The 22,583-nt window shown below is 43.6% G+C and overlaps 1 protein-coding gene across 1 annotated transcript in view; it reads left to right on the top strand.

Moving 5' to 3' along the window:
• LOC116076837 (protoheme IX farnesyltransferase, mitochondrial) overlaps positions 1–22,583 on the top strand; it is a 115,205-nt gene that overhangs the window by 11,092 nt on the left and 81,530 nt on the right. The gene's annotated exons all lie outside the window — the stretch shown is intronic.

Raw genomic sequence — 22,583 nt, 5'->3', positions numbered from 1 at the left:
ATGGCTGTGAGCCTCTACTTCTGTATTAGTCCAGTACTGTCAGAGCCTCTCAGGAGACAGCTATATCACGCTCCTGTCAGCCAGCAAAAACTGCATGGTATTGGTACAGTGACAGGCAGGTAGATCAATGGAATAGAATTGAAGACCCAGAAATGAACCCACACACCTATGGTCACTTGATCTTTGACAAAGGAGCTAAAACAATCCAGTGGAAAAAAGACAGCATTTTCAACAAATGGTGCTGGCTCAAATGTTAGTTAGCATGTAGAAGAATGCAAATTGATCCATTCCTATCTCCTTGTACAAAGCTCAAGTCCAAGTGGATCAAGGCCCTCCACATAAAACCAGAGACACTGAAACTAATAGAAAGGAAAGTGGGGAAGATCCTCAAGCACATAGGCACAGAGGAAAGTTTCTTGAACAGAACACCAATAGCTTATGCTCTAAGATCAAGAATTGACAAATGGGACCTCATAAAATTACAAAGCTTCTGTAAGGCAAAAGACACTGTCAATAGGACAAAATGGCAACCAACAAATTGGAAAAAGATCTTTACCAATCCTATTTCTGATAGAGGGCTAATATCCAATGTATACAAAGAACTCAAGAAGTTAGACCCCAGAGAACCAAATAACCCTATTAAAAAATGTGACTAACTTTTGTGAATATCTGTCCTTCCACACTTCTGTGCCTCTTGTCTGTCATGTTTAGACTGTAATGACATGCTTTAGACTTTTTACTAAGTTTTGATAAACAAACTTGTTCCTAAGAAAACAAATTCAGTGACGCAGCTGTATGCAGACCACACCCATATATGTGCTGTTTACTGAATTTTGCCAGTTTAATTATTGAAAAAGATTTTTGTGTTAGTTTACACTTCATAGACCTTGGTAGACCTCTTTCTCACATTCTGAATAATTTCTCCAGTTTGCTTCTTACATCCTTGGTTACTATTATATTTTCTTTTGTATGCATACTTGTATATGTTGGTACTCGTGTGGAGGCCAGAAATTGACACTGGATGCCTTCCTCAGTTACTCTCCACTTTACTATTTGATGCAAGTTCTCACTGAACTTGAAGCTCATGGATTTGGTTAAATAGGCTGGCCAGGGAGCCCCAGGGATCCTGCTGTCTCCACCTTTCCTGTGCTGGGGTTACAGGCATGCACAGCCACAAGGGCTTTTTATGTGTGAGCTGAAGATTTGAACTCAAGTCTCCTGCATATGTGGCAAATACTTTACCAAGCTAAGCCACTCTCTAGCCCCAGTTTTCCTTTTAGAAGACAAGTCTCACACAATAGCCCCAACTGGCCTTGAGCACATGAAAGTCCTGCCTCAGTCTCCCAATATCCAGGGTTGCAGGCATATGCTACTGTGTACTGCTTCTCAGTCTCAATTTTGAACTTTTGAAGTTAGACTGAGTACATTTTGTATGATGAGATGGCCATGAGCCCATAGGGCAGGGAATGCTACAGTTTGGATGTGAAATGATTCCCATAAGTCCATTTGTTTCAATCTTTTGTCCCCAGCCAGTGGCACTACTTGGGAGGTTATGAGACCTTTAGGAAGTGGGGCCTTGCTGACAGAAGGTGATTTTTGTGACTAGGCTTTATGGGTTACATCCTGGCTCTGTTCTAGCTGGAATCTTTGCTACTTGCTGATTGGCCTCAGGAAGTAATTGAGCTGCCTCCTGGCTCCTGAACCGTTCCTGCCACCCTGAACACTGCCCTGCCGAGCCAGCCTCTGTGAGCTAAACTGAAACTGAATAAAACATCTCTTCCACCCAGAAGGGCTTTAGATCTTGTCCTGTGACTTTAGCAGAGCAGCCCTTCAGCCCACAAGTGCTATGCCCAGGATTCTGTCTCATTGTTTCCTTTCACTTTGTCCCTTTGGTGAGTTCAGACCTATCCTGCCTTACTCTTGGTTAGGAAGGGCTGCTGCCACATGGCATAAAGGCCTAGCCCAAGACTTCTGACATGCTTGTATGTCTGTTCGATCTGTAAGATTTTGCCATCATCTGTTATCTGTTTCACTAGAAATGGAATTTAGGTCACATGGCTCACAGTCCTGCTGAGCCAAACTCTCCTGTATCCTTAGATAAGGTTTTCTTGGTGCCCAGTCGCATCGTTAATCTCAGGGCTTTCAAGACTGAGGCGGGCTCATCTCTGAATTCATGGTCAGCCACTGCTACACTTTGTTTTTCCTAAAGAAAAAAAAAAGAAAGAAAGAAATGGAAATGAGGAAAATGTGAGTTTGATTTTGGCAAATTCTTTGGTCAAGGCACTTCAGAGAACAGAAGTCAGACAGAATTTGTGTTCTGGAAGTGCTAGTGGCCTTCAGATGGAGTTTTCAGAGAGTCACAGTCAAGAACAGGTGTTGGGGGATGGTAGGTAGATGGAGAAGAGCAGAGGGCCCATGGCAGAGCTCCTTCAGGTCACTCCTTCTCGTTCCTACAAAGGCCTGTAAGGAGCCTGCAAGCAAGCAGATGGTCAGAGAAGGGGAAACCAAGAAGGGACTCTGTCCCAAGCAGATGTGCAGGCCCTTCCTCACCAGGAAAGACTTGGACCACACTGCAGATGCAGGAGGACAGCTCAGAAACCTAGCTGCAACGGTCAGGAAGTCAGTGCCCACTGCCTGGTGAGTCAGGAAGTGACAAGCCGAATTTCTTCTAAATGCTTACAGGACCTGCTTTGAATAATCTACTTCATTTTTAGAAGTTTATCCCATGAGTATTTCATTAGTAACAAATAAAGGGTGACTAATTTAAGGTCAGTTTTTTGGGGTTTTTTTTGCTACAACTTTCCTTTATTCTGGCTATTGTACTGTTTTCCTTTTATGTGGCTTATGTGGTTATATATCTGAGTTGGCATCCAGATAGGGCAGGGCTTAATATGGAAAACCTGATGTCTGAAATCTTAAGCAGGTGGTAATCATTTAATATCTTAGTTTTTCTTCAGTGTGCATGGATGCACTGGCTCCCAAGTGTCAAAGGGGTCAGGAGCACTGATGGCATGCTTGTTAACATGGTCACCTCCTGCCTTGTGCTGGGAATTAAGGCACCCTGGGTCCAGGACCTGACCTGGAGATCTGCATGTGTGATGTGTAACGCAGAGTGCAGGTGGTACATTCTTCTTGTTACCTTTACAGTCAGAAACCCAGGGGAGGCTGGATAAGGCATCAGCTCAGTGCCAGAGTGTTGGTGTGGCTGCTGCTGGAGAGAGCTTGATTATTGAGAGCCAGGCTGCTGGATAGGACAGCTGGCCACAGGAGAGGCATCTGGGCAGAACCTGGACCACACAAGAGAAGCATGCAAAAGCAAGATGTTCAAGGAAAGGGGGCTACCACCTCACCTACAGCTATGGATGGAAGAGACCTGGGGTCATAAATTTCCCTCATATGATTTTATTTATCCCATGTTACTAATTGAATTAAAGCCATTTCCTTCTGCTTATTCTATTTAAAGAGGTAGCACCCTATGGTGACCCTTAGCCTTCTTATCTGACTGACCTTGTACTTCCCTCTTGAGTTTATTGCTTGAGTTCATGCAGCCTGGAGTCAACAGGGATATTTCTTTAGGGAGATCCCTGATATATGTAAATTGAATTCTCTTGGACTCTTAACATCTTAGAAAATTCATTTCTGGCTAGGTGCGAACTTTTGGGAGTCAGCAGTCACATTATAGAATGAGTCTTTTCTGAGCTTCCTCTGTTTATAGCTATGCTATGCCAAGGAAGGGCCATACACTGAGCAGATTAGATTTCCTTTGTAGGAAGGCAGACTAGCTGCAGCCTCAATCCTTTACACTTCTATTAGGACATAGGCCAAACCTTTGCCTGTGCAAATGCCATTTGAAGACGTGTGTGTATGTGTGTGTGTGTGTGTGTGTGTGTGTGTGTGTGTGTGTAAGACTTAGTTCATAAAAGAGTAATAGGCCTCGCTTGAGCCCCCTGCCAGCTGAACTATTTACAGTATGTTTTTGCAGTTTATTGCAGAGTGTTCCACACCAGCATGAGGAAATTTTATTTGGATTAGGATCATAAGAGGCTGTGGTGACTAAACCTAGTTTAGGCTGAGTATAGGTTAATAAAAAGCAGGACTTTTCCTGACGAACATCTGTGCTGAAAAGTTGTATTTCCCAAGGCCAGCATACTAAATGGATTGTTTATTGGAACCAATAGATGAAGCTGTTGCTGGAGATGATAGAGACCACAGTTAATATACCTTCCCCACAGTCCTAAACACTGCTTTTGATTCAGAGAAAAGTAGAAACAGGGTGCTGGTGAATTTCAGATTGCTTTGTGTGACTTACCATAGTTTCTGGTGGTACCAGGCAGCTCCCAGGCTCCGGCTTTTCTGCTTGCAGAGTCAGTGTGAGAAGTCTCTCAGGCTGACATTTTGAATAGTGGGTAACAATGTGCTTACTAAATCTTTCCATAGTATTTTAAGTCTTGTAACTATTAAGTATTTATTTTAAGAAAATACAAATAGGTTTTGAAAAATTAAAATGCTCTTATAATTCTAACAAGTCACAGTAAAATTGGTAAATTAGCTTTCAGAATTTAATGTCATACTTGTCTTTTGTATGACACTCTGATTTTGCTGACCAAAGTTTCTGTTTTGTTTTCTTTTTTTAGATTTCTTAAGACAGAATATAAAATAAGAGGGCTGGACAGATGGCTCAGTGGTTAAGAGCACTTGCTGCTGTTCCAGAGGACCTAGTTCAAGTCTTAGCACCCACACTGGGTAGCTCACAACTGCCTGGAGCTCCAGTTCTAGGGGGTCTAATGTTCTCATCCGGCCTCTGTTGGAACTAGCATGCAAATGGAGTACATCCATGCACACGCGTGTGCGCACAAACATACACACAAAAGAAATAAATTGTTTTAAAAGGTACAAAATAATAAAGAGTTTCATCTGAGTCATCTAACATCTCTGTGTACAATTTTCAGCCCCTCTCTGCCTGTTCAAACTCTGTCTAAAGATAACAGTTCATACTGTAGAGTTAGATTGACTGAGCTGGAATCCCTCATTTGTAAAATATTGATTGGTTGTACAATTATTGGCACATTTTTTGATGTCTTAAAAGCTCATTTTCAACTATAAAATGGGAACAATTCCATCTGAGGATTACTGTAAAATTTATAAGAAATAATTTAGATGAACACATTAATGGACAAAGAAAGTTAACTATTATTATATGGTGCTAATATATGTGTAGGAAGCTTGAATAATTTTTTTTTAAATATTTATTTATTATTATATCTAAGTACACTGTAGCTGTTGTCTTCAGACACTCCAGAAGATGGCATCAGATCTCATTACGGATGGTTGTGAGCCACCATGTGGTTGCTGGGATTTGAACTCAGGACCTTTGAAAGGGCAGTCACTGCTCTTAACTGCTGAGCTATCTCGCCAGCTCCTTGAATAATTTTTAATATCATTGCTCATATATCTTCTCATGTCTTTATTTCTAAAAGTTAGGTCCCTAGAAATAAATCTTTTTCATATTTTTATTGTCATTTATTAATTATTCAAAATGATGGGCCTGCCGTGGCATTTCTCATGCATAGTATGTATACTTTTGATATGTTCACTCTTCTGCTGGCCTCTCTTGCTCCTCCACAGCCCATGTTTGAGTAGACAGAGCTGGTCCGTTGCCACTACATAGCTGGACCTCAGTTTATTTACTTTCCTTCTGTCTTGGTAGTTTTCATTTCGTTGTCATTGCTGTAGATAGTGCTGTAGAGAGTGCCTTTGTCTTTCATCTGAAATGATTCCCCATGGTAGACACATGCAAGTATCTTTTGGGGATAAAATATACATGCTTTCAGAGCTTTTGATTGGCAGATTTCCCTGATGGAAGGTTGTAGCAGGTGATGCTATGTAGCCCAAGTGGCCAACCCACCTTAACTTCAGCACTTACTGCTAGCTAGTGCTGTAATTTCATAAATACTGTGAAGAAATATGTAAGAAATTGGTATGCAAACTTGTTTTATATTTAAAACTCCTGATTATTGTTCATATTCATTGATGATTTGTATTTTTACTGAAGACAACCCACGTGGCTTCCAGCCTTCCCTTCTGTTTATCTTACTGCTGGCAAGGGCTCTTTACATGCTATAGTCATTCAGTCCTGGTTTGTGTGTGTGAGTGTGTGTGTCATTTGCTGCTTTTCATTTGCCTACATTTGATATATAATAGTTAATTTTGTGGGAACCAAATCTATTTTTCTGAGGGTCTGGTCTCGTACCATATTTAAGCTTTTCCATATGAAGACTGTATAAATATTTACCTTCCTGTCAGTGCTATATTTGTATAACTTTATATTGTGTGTTAAGTTTCTTTCTTTTCAGGATGTACATTTTGGTTAATGGTATGCAGTGGGCTTCTAACCAGGTTCACTGCCCTTGCCTATGTTACAGTGTTAGATTCACAGGTTTAAGAATTTATAAAGCTTTATCTGGGGAGCCCTTCCTGTTTCTATCCTTCCCTATTTCCACCATAAGTCCTCCTAGTATCTTAAGTGGAATTTCAGTATGTTCACGGTTGAATTTGGGCATGCATTAGGATCTTCACAGTATTGCATTATCTCCATTTATCTGATTCTTTAGTCTTTGTAAATTTTCTTGTTTTTTTTTTTTTTTTAAATAGGTCAAAATGTTTGGTACTAAATTGACTTGATATGGGGTATTTTAAAATACTTTTTTCAATTGATTATTTCTTGAATTTTTCAGGAAAGCAGTCTAATGGTGATCAAATTGTCTCCTTTTCCTTCTTATGTGAGTTACTTTACTTTCTGGGACATTTCCTTCTAGTTGGCACTGTCCAGTAGCTTTCCTGTCTGTTGCTTCTCACTTTTTGGCCAGGCCCTCTGGTATGTTATGTCCACTGCCGGTTTGAGTCTTGCATTTCCGTGTCATTATCTCCCATAAAGTTTCTGATGGTGCTGTGGCAGGCAGGCACTGTCCTCTCAGTGTTCTCACCCTGTGCTTCCTTGTGAAAGGAAGTGAGTATACACACCTCTAGTCAGTCATTTTCTAGTCAGTTTATACTCAGTAAGCACTACCACATTGATTTTTTTTCTACATGTCAGGGACAGAATGAGGTATGATGAGCACACTCTTGCTCTCATGGATCCTTTAATAAGTGTGTGCTTCATAAGCATGGATATACCACATGCTTATAAGCTGGTAGCTGCATGCAGGCATGCTGGATTTTTTTCCCTCATCATTGAACAGTTACTCTGTGTAGTAGGACTCCTCTCATGAAGTAAGTTACAGGAATGGCGATCACCAGTTCACATCCTTGCTATAACATTCCTGTGGCCTGGATGCAGATAAAGAGCCAACATCTAGAACAGGGACTATTTCTCAAAAAGGATATTGGTGTTTCTGAAATCTCAGTGCTGTGTGTGTCCTGGCCTTGATTTTTAGTGTCCTCTCTCCTTCCTCAGAACATGTGTGTCTGTGTTTAGCCATTTCTCTGATGCCACTGCATGCTGAGTTGGAGGATTACCCCTGTGTGCCAAGGTGTGGTGGTTGCAGGTGACCTGCTATACTGGATGAGGGCACAAAGAAGCATTGCCTGCTTTGCCGCAGAGAGAATTGTGCTGAGGAAAGGGCCTGTCCTGCTCTCTTTTGAGAGTGACCTCTCCAGCCCTTCTACTTGTGATGCAGCTGCTCTAGCCACCCCTGGGCCTTGTTAGCAAGGGGCCTTTTCATGGAGTCGATCCACCTTAGTCATCACTCTGCTTGGCCTCCACTGTTCCTCAACAAGAAGGAATAAAGGATATGTCTGGATAGCCTCTATTTCCAGTTTTTAACCTAGGTCTTTACTGGGACTATTTACTGAAATTTTTTTCTTATTCAAATAATGAGAATAGAGAACAAGGTTGTATCTCAGTTGTAGGTACTTGCTCATCATACACAAGACCTTGGGTTCTACCCCAGCATGACATAGGCACCATTTTTCCAACAATGAAATAGTCAGCCATGTCTCAGTAAGTCCCTTAAGCCTCGTCTTACGTTTGAAATATGCCCCCTGAGGCAGTTAGTTTCCTCTCTACCATTTACTGAAGAAGAGACAAGTTTTTCTTCATTTCCATTTTTATTTAGTTAAATACCACGACCAAAAACAACTTGGGGAAGAAAGGGCTTATTTCATCTCATAGTTTATAGTCCATCTTGCAGGGAAGTCAGGCAGGTAGTCATCCCCCAGCCCTAGCATCTCCACTATCCTGAGATCTTCACTACTGCTGAGGCTGCATCTTCACCCACAGCCTCTGCTGGCCTCTCTTCCGGGACTCTGGCCCAGCATCATGGCGCCAGGCCTTGGCTGCTCTCCGTGACCCTTCGGTCCTGTAGCTTCCATAATGCCTAAACTCTTAAGATGTGGAACAACCACACATTACCAAGCACAGCTGCCATTTGTGACACAACCCTTGCTTCTTGTGGACCATGGCCCTGCCCTCAAGGAAATCCTTCCCAGAAGATTTCAGCTCAGCAGTGCTGGTCTGTTGTTAATCATAGCTGATTCTTCAGTTCTAGCTAACCAGCATCAATATTTCCAGTGAAGGTTTTATTTCAGTCTCTTGTTGATCACAATTGCTTCTTCAGCCCCAGCTGATCATAAACTGTCCTGGGATCTTAATACAAAATGCCTCATGAATGGCCCTGATAAGTCTTTCAGGGATTCTCAGCTTCCCCCTGAAACTTCACAAACCAGGCCTCCATCATCTGCGTTTTTCTCAGGAGTGTTTTCCTATCCCTACAGAACAGCTCACTAAAAGCTCTGAGAACTCAATGGCTTTTCCAGGCCGAAGTCCAAACACTTCCACAGTCCTCTCAAGAGGTAACGTAGACAGGTCTGTCACATAACAGCCAACTCCTAGTACCAATTCTGTCCTGGCTTGGCTTTGTATTACTGTAATAAATACCACAACATGATCAGATACAACCTGGGGAGGAAAAGGTTTAGAGTTCATCATGAAGGGAAGTCAGGGGAAGGAGCCTAGAGGCAGATCATAAAGCAGAGACTATGGAGGGACTCTGCTTACTGCCTTGCTCCTCATGGCTTGCTCAGCCTGCTTTTTAATATAACCTGGACCACCTGCCATAGGGCTGCCATGGCCTGCAGTGGGCTGGGCTCTTAGATCACATCAATCACAGTGGCGGTACAGACTTGTATACAGGCCAAGCCAGCAAAAACGAATCCATTTATGTGTTGGGGTGAAGGGGAGGGGATGATGTGGTTTTGGTTTTGGTTGGTTGGTTTTCATGACAGGGTTTCTCAGTGTAGCCCTGGCTGTCCTTGCTCCCTTGCTGCACAGATCAGACTGGCTTCAACCTCAAAGATTGACTTGCCTCTGCCTCTCGAGTGCTAGGAATAAAGGCATTCTTGAACCTCCACTTGGCTCTTTTTCTTAACCTTCTTTTTTCTTTAATGACTTATTTATTTTTATTTTATGTGCATTGGTGTTTTGCCTGTATCTGATCCCCTGGAACTCGGTTCACAGATAGGTATGAGCTGCCATGTGGGTGCTGGGAATTGAACCCAGGTCCTCTGAAACAACAGTCAATGCTCTTAAACCTCTGAGCCTTCTCTCCAGACTTTAACCAGATTCTTTTAACTTAGATGAATAATTTAGCTAGCTTGCTCTGTTTCCTGGTCATGTAATTATTAATTTGGGATTTACTTGTTTTAAATTCAATTCCTGTTAATTAAACTCATTGTTAAGTATAAATTGCTGTAGTTGAAGCTAGATGAATGTAAAAATAAATTTCGCCTGAGGATGAAAATCACTTTCAAACAATATTGGCAACTCTAAAGGAGAGAGAAAGAGAGGGAAAGAGAATGAGAATGAGCAAACTGAGAGTGGGCTCAGCTACTTGTATGGGAATTCTGAAGAGCCGTGACTTCTCCTTTTACGTCAGGGAGTCCAGTGTTAGTGTTTCATTATACCGCCATGATGCCTTATACCTTTTTCTTTCCCACTGCTGGATGGTGTGTGACCCTAAGGCCACCCGATATCTTCTATACCTTCCTCACACTCTAGGCACGTACATGAAAATGGTCAAAGGTAGAAGAAGGTCAGGAACCACCTTACAAGAAGGGAAGGAAGTCCTTGATAGGAGCCTCATCTGCCAAAGTTTTGTGCAGCATGTAGCCAGCTCCAAGGGAGGTTGTAAAGTGTGGCCAAGTTCCCATAACCATCATTTTTAAAGCCCAAACATTGAAATTCCAGCCCAATAAACTCTCTAGTATTTCTCTAATGTCATATGCCTTGGAGATCCTTGGGGTCTTGTTTAATGCAAGTTTCTGGACATCTCCTCCCAAAATTCCTTCACTCTTGGCCTGAGTTGCTTCCTAGGAATCAGAATTTGAACTGATGACCCTGATACAGATGGTTCCCATAGCTTACCTGGAGGAGAGAGCACTGAGCTCCCTCTCCTGACCCCTCTTGACTCTCAGGAATCTATCTTGTTCCTCATTCCTCACAACATCTGGGCTTAGTTCTTGTCTAGTGGAAGAATTCTCTCCTGCCATTATCTTCCTGTCCCTCTGCCTGCTTACCCAGCCTCCACCCATTACTCTTGATACCTGAGTGGTAACCTGAGTTCCTAGTAGATTCGTCAGCTCTAAACCACTCGCCTTCTAGGAGGGGCTGTCTGAAGCTCCTAGGGCACCAAGGGGTCGCTTCTCAGTCTACATGCTGGACTTGGCCGTGTGCTTAATTATTCTTTGGGAGGGATGTTGAGGGCTTAGTTTTCAATTCAAAGCAAAACATGGTAGCATCACTTTTACTAAGATTAAGGGATGCAGTTAGATAGTTCAGTAGGTAAAAGCCCTTTTCTGCAAACCTCACAGCCTAAGTTTGATTCCTAGAATCTCTGTAAAGATGGAACAAGAGAACCGAGTCTACTAGGCTGTCCTTTGACCTCCTACTCTTGCACATAGCACTTTCACACATCATACATACATGTGCATGCTCACACAATAGAAACAACAGTAATAAGTAATAGGGGAATCGAAAACGGGGAGGTGGGAGTGGGTGGGTGGGTGGGTGGAGGAGCACCCTCACAGATGTAGGGGGAGGGAGGATGTGATAGGGTGTTTCTGGGAGTGAGGGGATCCGGGAAAGGAGATAACATTTGAAATTTAAATAAAGAAAATAACCAATAAAAAAAAAAGAAAGAAATGGAACACTAACAGAAATAATGAAAGAATGCTCCGAGGTTGTTAAGTGCTGAAAAAAGAGTTTTTTACCAATTGTTATTTTGGAAACCTTTCCATAAACTCTTTTGTAAGCTCTATTGAAAAGTAGAAAGTTTACAAATGTCTTTCTTAAACCACAAATGTAAAGGAATAGTTAACATGGGTGTCAGGAATAGAAAGAGAAGTACTATTGTGTGTCCACTGACTTTAAAAAGGCAGGAGTGCAGTTTCATCAATATTTACCTTTTGAGAGGCTGGCCCAGTCTCTCACTCTGGAGCTCTTGGGTTAGCCCTTCCATCTGTCTCCAGGACACACACCTACTCTTCCTTCTGTGGCCTAGGTACCCTGCTCTGTTCTTCAGAGTTCTTGGCGTTACACATGAAACTCCATTACCAGTATGTGAAGTATGTGGTAGGGTGACTTGTAGAATATTCTTTAGATTGAACCTATGTTGACCATCACCTTTCGCTTGACTAGTGTCTGGTGCCTTGCATACAAGGGTGTTCAGGAACTAGACGCTCAATAGTGGAAGAAAGTGTAATGGACTCTGTTCCACCTTTTTGCTCACAGCTCAGCCCTTTTAAGACAAATCATCCGTTATAAGGTTGCAGTGCTTAGTGATGGACCTGTTCTGGCAGGTGACTTTGTTGTGCTAATCACCAAGCCAGGGTAGGCATAATGTCACTAGGTGATAACATCTTGTGAGCCCACAATTGAATACATGGTCTATTTTTGTCTGAAGTTGGTAATGTGGTCCATGGCTGTATTTTACTGTGCTGTAGTGATTTACTACTTAGGGACAGCTAAGAAATCCTTTTTCTAACCAAGTGGTGGTAGGCTGCTGTGTTTCTTGATCCTTGGTTGGCTCACTGCTGGCACTGTGTCCTAAAGTCTATAATCTGCTGCTTTTTTTCAGCTCAGCATATCTCTTGAGTATTGAAGGTGGTCCCACTTCATTCCTCTTAAAAGTGCATCATATCTGTAAAAACTGTGCCCTTCGAGCTCAGAAAATCATCAGAGACTTTGATTTGTTCTAAATGATGTATTCTCCAGTTAACAATCATCTTCTTGCTCAGAGAAATAGTGAAGGTAAATGTTGCCAGTGAATTCCAGTAGGCCAGGCAAGCAACTCTTGGTATCTAGGATTACTTAAAGGCCAAGTCCATAAGGACATTCTTCCACGTGACGTGTTCTTTATCAGAGTATTGAGTGTTGTTCTTGATGGAGAGCTGCACTGGCTGCTTAGAGTGCTGCTCAGTTAGCTCTGCCGCATCCTCAATGCCACTCCATCACTGGGAGTGAAAGACTGTTGCTCAGTGAGTCCTGACATGGTAAAGGATGTGTGGAGCCAGGCCCAGAGAGAGAGAGCAGTGGGTCAGTCCTGACTCAGCAGTCAGATGTAAAAAAGTACTCAGTACGGTCAGGCCCAGGATGAAGACACTCGTTTAAGTGCATGACTGCCCAGGTTTCTGTTGATGTCTGTGGCCTACGTTACCACCAAAGCCCATGCCAATGTCTGTGGTCTGTGCTGCCACCTGAGGCCAAGTTGATGTGTGTGGCCTGGGCTGTCTCCCAGGCCCTTGTCTGGGTGTGGTCCTACTGAACCTGGGGCAGTGATTGTGCTCTGTGCTGTCCTCAGAAAATCAAGGAGGGCCATAATTCATCTTCCTGCTGACTGTGTTGAACAAGGAGGCTACTTTTGCTGTGATCTAGATGACTGCAGACACACAGTTGAGAGGAAGGGTCAGGGAATGCATCTGTGACAACGCCTATCCCTACTCCTACCCCCTCCACCAAAGTGACAGTCTAGACAGGAAGCCACAGAAGAGAACTCTCCAGAAGTGATGGAGATGCTCAAATGTAGCTCTCCACAGTTAATGGCAAGAGGAAGACTTGGTTCTATTTAAGGGGCAGTCTGCTGAGGGTTTGCCCATATTCCAGTGAGTATATAGATAATACAAATTGGTCTTGTTTATTTTTATTTTTCTATTTTTTTATTTTTACTTTTTTTGCGGGGTCATAAGAGTAGATGGGGGGGGTTGGAGGGATGAGGACATGGAAGGACTGGGAAGTGAGTCTGATCTGGTTGCATGATGTGAAATTCCCAGGGAATCATTAAAAATGTTACGTTGGAAAAAAAGTTTATATAATAAACTTGCATGTGTATAAAAAAAATAAATAAAAGTAAAATGTTTGGCTGTAGGTGGTCACACTGAACAGATTTGGTAAGAAACTGAGAGAAGCCTCACTGTATTAGTGGAAACTGTTTGGCTCACAGTTCCCTTTTGCCAGACTCTTTTCAGGGATGATACTCCCTTCCAAACTCCACTTCTCAGAAGTTTAACCTTTGTGCCTGAGCTTTGGCTTTGGAGGGTCCATTTTATGGGAAGGTTGTAAATATCTGCCCATTCTACCTCAAAGGAAAAAAAAACAGCAAGGTTGTAAAGTTATTGAGTGTAGGAAATATATTTAAGAAGAAATAGTTCATTCTTGGGGAGGAAAAGCCTGAGAATAGGGTAACAAAGCAGAAAAGGTCTCAGGTTCAAAGAAAGTTGGTAATTGAAAGAATTATCTGGGGGTCTCACTTAGTGGTGGCATTAGCTTAGTGTATAAACAACTCTTATTTATATTTTCATGAGGGCTGAGGGACCCTTGATTAAATGCAAACCAAATGCTCTTTGGTGAATTGCCGTGGTAACCATACTGAAACACTTCATTCTGGCAGCAGTACATTTGAAGGGAAGAGGTTTAATTTGGTCATACATCCTTCAGAGCAGACTTTGTCATTAAGTGTATAGGAGAGAGAAGGGAGAGGGGGGAGAAGGAGAATGACCTTGTAAGTTCAGCAGCTGTTATTTTAAATCTCTGAAAGGTTTTATCTTTTCACCCAGAGTGATTGTAGGTAATCAGCTACTCGGGATCAATGTCCTGCCTCTCATCAGTTGACTTCTCATCAAGAACTGATAATATGCATAAGAATTGTTGCCCCCATTGATATGATGATAAGAAGTTTGGAGAAGGCTGCCTGCCTAGGAAACCTTAAAACCTCACTTAAATTAGAAATTCAACCAATTGAAACCTGGGGTGTTAGTAGAAATGAAGACAAACATGGCTATCACAGAACAGCTTTTTAGTAAAAGGTACATAGTCATTAGCAAGGCAAAAGAGACTGCCTCCTGCCTCTGAGTTAAGTTATATTCTATTGAACTCTGAGATTTACTAACCAAAAATTATATCACTTCCCAGGAACACACACACACACACACACACACACACACACACATTTATTAACTACCTGTTCTTAGCCACTTCATAAAAAGCCCCAATGAAAACATGCCAGGTTGTGAGTTTGGCTTATGATGTTGAACAGTATCTGCTGTCAGTGGCAATGAGATGTATTAGCTCTAAGGGAAAGTTGACATCTACATCACTGTTTCACTTTTCACTTAATTCCTTTGGGAGTGAATATTAAAAAATAAACGGTATTAAGAGGCAGCCAGAAAACCAGGATGTAGATGTCCAGGGTAGAACATGAACCTTGTGGTCCATTTGGCGATCTGAGAAGGGAAAGGACATGTATATGTGCGTGTTCAGAGGCCTGTGATTCTTAGAGTAGAAGGCCTCTAAACATCTTGATGAAACTGAGTTTCTGAGGAAGCCTCTTGCACTTTAGAAAAGGGAAAACCTGCCCAGGAGTTAATTGCTGTTCTAGAGACTATACTGTGAGACTGAAATTAGGGATGCTGGCTAAATCTGCCCCACAAGTTCTGGAAGGGTCAGTTTACAGTGACAGATAAATCTGACTCTTTCACAGCTTACAGTGTGTGCCCTGGGCTCCTGACATGCACTGCCAGTATCAGGCTTTCTCCTGTGGAACCCTTAAAGCTCCTCTCACACCTGTGGAATTGTTTGTGCATCCTACACAGGGGATCAGTCTGAAAACTTGACTTTCCTTCTTATGATTTTGTAATCTGCTAGGCAAGTGTGTGGGTGTCTTCCCTTCATTTAGTGGGATTTTTCATCTTTATGAAAACGAGTCTTTGGAGCAGTTAACTAGAGAATTTTCCATAAGACAGAGAACTAAATACTATACCAGATGATTCCTGATGAGACCCTAGTTGATTGCATAACTCCTTGTTTATAAAATCAACTGCTAGTACTTGTTGTTTAGAGCAGGTTTCTCGAACTTTGTTAACTACCTTCACTGCATGAAAAGTATTACTATATAGGAAGATATTTATAATTATTATATACAAATGTCATAGAAGAAATCGTTATTTCTAATTGAAATTCTTTGTACTCTTATACTGATAGATTCACTTTAAGATGTGCAAAATGCCAGTTGTAAAGAAGTGGGGTTGTGCTTAGATAGTATGTTTGCAGTGGGTTTTGTTCTCAGGAGAGACAGACTGACAGACCAACAGACAGGACAGACAGACAGAAACAGAAGGGGTGAGGAGAGGGGAGGGAGGGACAGGGAGAGGGGAAGGAGGAGGGAGAGGGCGAGAATACCAAATATAAGCAGAAGTCTTGTTTCCTACCTCGCCTGGGCTAGCCACATGCCACTGTTGAAGTGCCTGGGCTAGCCACATGCCACTGTTGAAGCGCCTGGGCTAGCCACAAGCCACTGTTGAAGCGCCTGGGCTAGCCACATGCCACTGTTGAAGCGCCTGGGCTAGCCACATGCCACTGTTGAAGCGCCTGGGCTAGCCACATGCCACTGTTGAAGCGCCTGGGCTAGCCACATGCCACTGTTGAAGCGCCTGGGCTAGCCACATGCCACTGTTGAAGCGCCTGGGCTAGCCACATGCCACTTTTGAAGCGCCTGGACTAGCCACATGCCACTTTTGAAGTGCCTGGACTAGCCACATGCCACTGTTGAAGTGCCCTGGTTTTGATGCTTGAGTCATTGTGAAGGCACTTTGACTTTGGCATTGTGAAGTGCTTCACTTTCATGTAAATTGTTTACCCTGTTGCTTTACCAACACCCCAAACTCAGCACGTTGGCTGGCTTCGAGCTTCCTTCAGTTCCTTACATGACGCTTTAGTGTGTGAAGTGCAAGCAGAGTGGCCTGGGGAGTGCTGCTTTGGAATTCTAGGGAGCTCATTTTAATAGTTACCAAAGCACCACTTAATTAAGCCCTTGATAGTCACCATCTTTGTGCTGAGTGCTTTTGATGAAGTGAAACCCTTTGTGCCTCCACAAAGTGTCCTCAGCACTTGCAGGGACAGGAGTCCGGAATCCGAGCATGGTTGGTTACCAGGGATACTTCACTGAGAGGAGAGGGGACTTGGGGCATGGTTGCTTGTGCATAATTGAAGCTTTGTATCAAGAAACTAGAAGTTACCCAGTATTGTTGCACAGGCAAAAACTGCATCCATAGGTAAGTGTGTTGAGGACTTTGCTTTAGTCTGGGTGTGTAAGGGCACAGTGGGATAACTCTTGAGCCCCAAGGGGTCCGTCAGGAAGAAATAGCTTTTTGTCACAAGATTTGGGGCTAACATCCTCCAGAGAGAGAGAGATTAGGTTAAGTGACTCTTTTAACATTAACATTTTATAATTTTCCTCTTAACACTTTGTCATTCTTTGAGCTTGTGAGTTTTCTTTCTCTCCAGTGTTCTACCTCCTCATATGTCTTCGGTAAGGAAGCCCCGAGCTCTGTTTACACAGCTACCACCTCACACACTGCAGAGGCCTGTAAGAGTCCCAGGGTACATTTCCCTCTGCTCTCCACTGAGGCCTTGCTTGTCCTGCTAAGCACCCACCTTGCCACCGAGTTACCATTTCACCATTTTCCTAAGCGAGCTCTTCAGACCTGGAATGCTAGATTCTCTGCTTCGATGGGCTGAAATCAAAACAGCTGTTGGTCAGGACCATCATCTTCCCTTGGAGCACAAGTTCAGTGCTGTTGGCAGATTCCATGTCCTCAAATCCGTGCGTGGATCAAGGGCCCGGTTCCTTCTGCTGGCTGCTGTGCTGCTCTTCTTAGCTCCTAGAAACCACCTGGAAGTCTTTGGCAGGTGGCCCTGAGGCAAGTCTGAGCTGGTATTTGCTTCCTCAGGACCAGGGTGTGCTTGTGATTCTAGAAAAATTAAACGTGTTAATTTTAGGGGACATAATTTGAAATCTCTCCACAGAGGAGGTAGGCAGACAAATGAACTTTGTCAGTGGTATGCTTGCAAGCAGGATGCCTTGGCCATTTAGTCTGACTCGTTGGGATGTAGTTGGTCCTCAGTCGTCCCTTATACTCCCAGCAGGCTGCTAAGTGGAGCTGCAGCTCACTCTCTTAAAGGGAGAGTATGGAGTTCTCTGGCTGACCACCCACTCCAGAGCATCGGTGGGTTAGGCTCCAAGGAGTGGGACTGTGACTTGGTGTTTCTCAGGTACCTGCTTACAGTGCTGCACCTCTGGGCCTAGATTGAACAGGTTCATGCATGGTTGGCAACATTGATTTTATGTTTATTTGTAAAGGGACAGAATATGAGATTACCAAATAAAATATGATTTTAAAAGTTATTAACGAAAGAATATATTACATTCGCTTTTAATGAGATCCTGGTGTTGCAAAATGATTCTGTGTAATGAATCCCAGGAAATCAATGTGAAGTTTAATTGCAGCTGCAGCCATGTTGTATAGGGACATTACTCTGCTCAGTGTTACTAATGCAATTCATCAACCTTCTCTTCCTTTCTCCTCAAATTAATTGCTTTGATGAAGTCAGTAAATATATTTATTGTTGGCTTGTGATCCTTTCTAGAAAGGTCTTAGAGATCCCATAATAATGAGTGGTTGCTGTCATTTTTCTGTGTTACCCATTTATACATTCTAGAGCCCAAATTCTGTAAGCTTTTCATTGTTGCTTCTTTCTAAAATCATTTTCATTTCCTTTGTTAGCCTTTTGCAAACCATTTTCTGTGTCTTCTGAGCTTATTGGGTAGACCTGGGTGGGAGTCAGAAATCTGAAGTGTTTTCTCTTGGTCTCTCTCTCGTCATCCTCTTTCCCTTTCTCCCTCTTCTTCCCTCTCTCTCTTCTCCCCTCTTCCCTCCATCCCCCTTTTTGTTTTCTAGACAGGGTTTGTCTGCGTAGTCCTGGCTGTCCTGGAACTCACTCTGTAGACCAGGCTGGCTTCAAACTCAGAGATCTGTCTGCCTCTGTCTCCTAAGTGCTGGGATTAAAGGCATGCATCACCGCCCATCTTAAGTTTTCTTACGCTTGTATACTCTTTTCAGCTTTAAACAAGGCAAAGTCTTCAGCTTTTTGTTTGTTTTTGACAGTTCATTGCTTATAGCACTTTGTCAGCTGCTGTGATGGTAACTGATGCAGCAGTTGTTTTCAAGGCCTGGAATCACCATGGAGTTGTCTTTGGAGCATAAGTCATTACAGAAGCAGAGCTAAAGAACTGCTCCCAGAATGTTTTCCTTGAAATAAATGTTGTTTGAGTGCTGAGCCCACTGCACTGTCCCAGGTCCTGCTAGCTGCTGCCACGCTGTCATGTGCACCCGTTGTGACTTGCAGTGCTGCGAAGACAGGTAGGCTGTCCCCCAAGCAGAGGGATTGCAGTGTGTCCCTAGTGTCTGACCAGCCTCCTTTGATCCTTCAGCTCCTGAGCTGCCTGTCCTCTGCAGCCCTCATAGAGCCCTGCTCCCTCACCCCTGCCCTTGCCCCTCTGCTCCGTAGTCCTTTGCCTGTCTCCTCTGCTCTGGAGGAAGCTCCCATGGGAACGTCAGGTGCTCATTACATTTGCACCCACTGTGCCAAAGCAAGGGCCTCTTGCCCAAGAAGCGTGCTGTTAGAGACTTTCATTCGGGGGATACTTCGATGAAGTCAGTAAATATATCCATTGTTGGCTTGTCATCCTTTCTGGAAAGGTCTTTGAGATCCCAAATTCTACCACAATAATGAGTAGTTGCTGTCATTTTCATAAGTTGATTCTCTCAGGTACTTGTTCTACTCACAGAAAGCTGGCTGGCATAGACAGTATTCTTAGCACATATACTTGATTTGCCTTTCAAATTGACATGGAACACAGCTAAAGAAAAATAGAAAAAGAAAAAAGGAAAGAAGAAAAGAAAAAAAAAGAAAGAAAAATAGAAACTTAAGAAACCAGACTGAGATGGCCTAGTAAACAACATATTTGCTCTGCAAGCCAGGGGACCTGACTTCAGATGCTCATTCCCCATGTAAAAGCTGTTAGGGTACATGCCTGGGGTCCTGGCACTGGAAAGAAAAGACAAGAAGATCCCCATGGCTTGTTGGCCAACTGACTTGTGAGCCTCAAGTTACGTGAGGAAGCCTAGCTAAGAAAAAGGCAGGGGAGGGGTGGAGAGAATTCTGGGAAATAAGGAAGAGACTGGATGTCAGCCTGTGGCCTACATATGCGTGTGTACCTGTGCATGTGCGCGTGCAAACACAGACACACACACACACATATACAGAAACTATATCTGATCCAGGTGTTAGGACAGGGCCTGTTCATATGGTAAAACTGAAGGACTTCTGTAAGTCCCTGATGAAACTAGACTGAAGGACATGCTATAGCGATACTATTTCCTTCTCTAACATGTACCCATTGGAGGCTTCCATTCCCTTCCTTTAGCATTTCATGTGACTTTCAGAGTGCACCTCATCATGATTCTAATCTTCAAGTCTTTGTATCTTCCACACTTTCCCTCAAGCTGTGATGCTCTGATTTTTTCACACACACCTTTTCAGGGCACACACTGCTTATAATTTCGGTCCCTTTTTGCCCCGTGCTCCTGTCTCCCAATGTCCATTCTGAGCTCCCGTTTTGTGCCTTGTCCACTTTCCATATGTTTACCCCCATGCCCTGTGGTTCCTCAGAAGCAGCACAGTTCCTGACACACAGCTCCATCACCTGTGCTCTGCTGTGCTCTGCTATGGTCTCCTCCATGCTGCCTGCCCGTAAACACTCTCCTTCCTCTTCCTTGCTTTCTTCCCACCTCTCTTGCCCACAGCATTCTGACAGCTCTCTGATCCAAATCAAGCTTGTCATCCCATGCAACCCCTTAGTGTTCCCACTGCTCATTCTCCCTGTGCTCATTCACAGGGGACCAGTGCAGTCACTTTGTAGATTGTGTTTCTGTCCTTGCATGGCCTGGGACTAGACTTTACAGTGGTCCCCTTCCTGCACAGACTCTCAGGGCCTCTCAGCTGGCTACCAAATGACATAAAGTCCAGTCTGGCAGCTGGCAGCCGTCACCTTCCCTCCTGTGCCTCAGTACATACTACTCTATTCTGGCCATGGTGCCCACACTGAGAACAGAGCAGGGAACTATGCCTATGGGACTCTGGTCTTCATGGAGCTTATATTTCTGTGAGGAGTCAGTGTGTGCTGAGTGCCAGTAGGAAATATAAGGATGATCTTGGGAGGGAGCTTCTGGACTGGCCTGCTTTAGATGAGATGGCCAGAGATGTTCTTCCTAAGAAGGCTATTTTAAGTGGAACCCAAAGAAAGAGAAGGAGCTAGCTCAAAGAGCCAGAGAGCAAGGACCCTGAAGCACATGGCTCTATGTGACTGGGCAGTAGTGAGCCAGCTGAGGAGCAAAATGGATGCACTTTAGTACAGCCAAGGAGAGTTATTGCAAGTACAGTTTCAGCCACTTCCATTGGAGGTGAGGTGCTGTGATCTGTACCTAGTTTATTCCAGAGAGAAGCACTGTGGGATCGGGACACCAGGCAGGGAGGAAGCTCCAGTAGTGATGGATTGGACTAGATCAGGGTGTTGGAATTTCTGGTTAGAATAGACAGAAAGTTTGTTATGGGCTTTTCTGTGTACTCACTGAAAGAGAGGCAGAGAACAATAGTCTTTCCCCTCCAGAAAATACCATCTTCTCTTCCCCCAGTTATGGCAACCAAAACTAGCTCCAGGCCTGGGAGGGTAGTTCATTCAGCAAGGGGGAGGACCCAGGTTTTACGTCAGGAATCTAAAAAAAAAGAAAAAGCCTGACATGGTGGACATTTATAATCTGAGTACTGGAGAGGCAGAGAATGGAGGGTCCCTGGGGCCTCATGGGCCAGGAGCTTAGCCTAATTATCAAATCTTAGGCCATGGTAAAACACTGTCTCTAAAATACATGTTGGCTGCACCTATACCGAAGCAACATATGAGGTTGTCTTCTGACCTTCAGTGCATGTGTGACCTGCACATTGAAACATACAGTGTCTTCAGACATTGCCCATGTCCTCCGGGTACAGATGTGCTGGTTTGGAAGGCATTATCTATGTAGAACACACAGCATTCCCATCTCCCTATGGTGTTGTGTGCCCTGTCACACTCTCCATTTCTTCCCCTCTCCATAGGGCAGTGTTATCTTAAAGCTTTCCTGACTAGCTCATCATTGAAGAATTTTCTGGAGAGTTCTTACTGCTTACCTTCAGGCCTCTCATAGACTCCTCTTGGCTCTATCAGTTTCTGTAAGCCCAAAGAAGGAAACACCAGGCCTCCCAAGGAGCAGGACCCTCTATGCGACTGTGAGCCATATGGCTGTGTTTGCACACTGATGGTGGCTCGCATGCTACCATCCTCCTCTAGTCCATTATGGCCCCATGATGCCCTGTTGCAGGCAAGGCCTCTGTTCCTGTTGTCTGGAGTTTACTGCAGAGTTCAAGCCCTTGCTGGTTGCTGTTGTGTGGCACCGTTCCTAAACAGGTGTCCTACTACTCTCTGTGTAGTCAGAACACTAAGCACAGCTTTATCTTTTATAGTTGCCAGCATTGGTAAATTATTGCTCACAAATTGCTAGTCCATAAATATTTGTTGAATGAATAAGTGAGTGATGAATCTGGAAGACCCATTTTATTTTCCTACCTTTAAGTTTAATAGAGTTGGAAATATTTTTTCATGTATTCTATATCTACAGCTTTTAAATCAAAAAACTGCATATTTTAAAAATATTTATTACATTGTGTGTGTGCATGCATATATGTGTGTATGGTGTTTATGTGGCCGTCAGAGGACACATTATAGGAGTTGGTTCTCTCCTGCTGTATGGGTCTTAAGGTTTAATTCAGGTTGTCAGGCTTGGAGCGGGAGCTTTTTCCCATGGAGCCATCTTGCTGGCCAGAATGTAGAGTTTTAAGTGTAAGAGTATCCACCTACTGTTGTTCGTCCTAAGGGGCTGCAAGCCCTCCAGCTCCTTGGGTCCTTTCTCTTGCTCCTTCATTGGGAACCCTGTACTCAGTCCAATGGATGTCTGTGAGCCTCTACTTCTGTATTAGTCGGGTACTGTCAGAGCCTCTCAGGAGACAGCTATATCAGGCTCCTGTTAGCCAACACTTGCTGGCTCCAGCAGCATATGTATAGCAGAGGATGGCCAAGTCGGTCATCAATGGGAGGAGAGGCCCT

Source organism: Mastomys coucha, unplaced genomic scaffold (assembly GCF_008632895.1).
Source record: "Mastomys coucha isolate ucsf_1 unplaced genomic scaffold, UCSF_Mcou_1 pScaffold5, whole genome shotgun sequence".
In the NCBI taxonomy this organism is placed as follows: Eukaryota; Metazoa; Chordata; class Mammalia; order Rodentia; family Muridae; genus Mastomys; species Mastomys coucha.
This window is presented reverse-complemented; position numbering and strand designations above follow the sequence as displayed.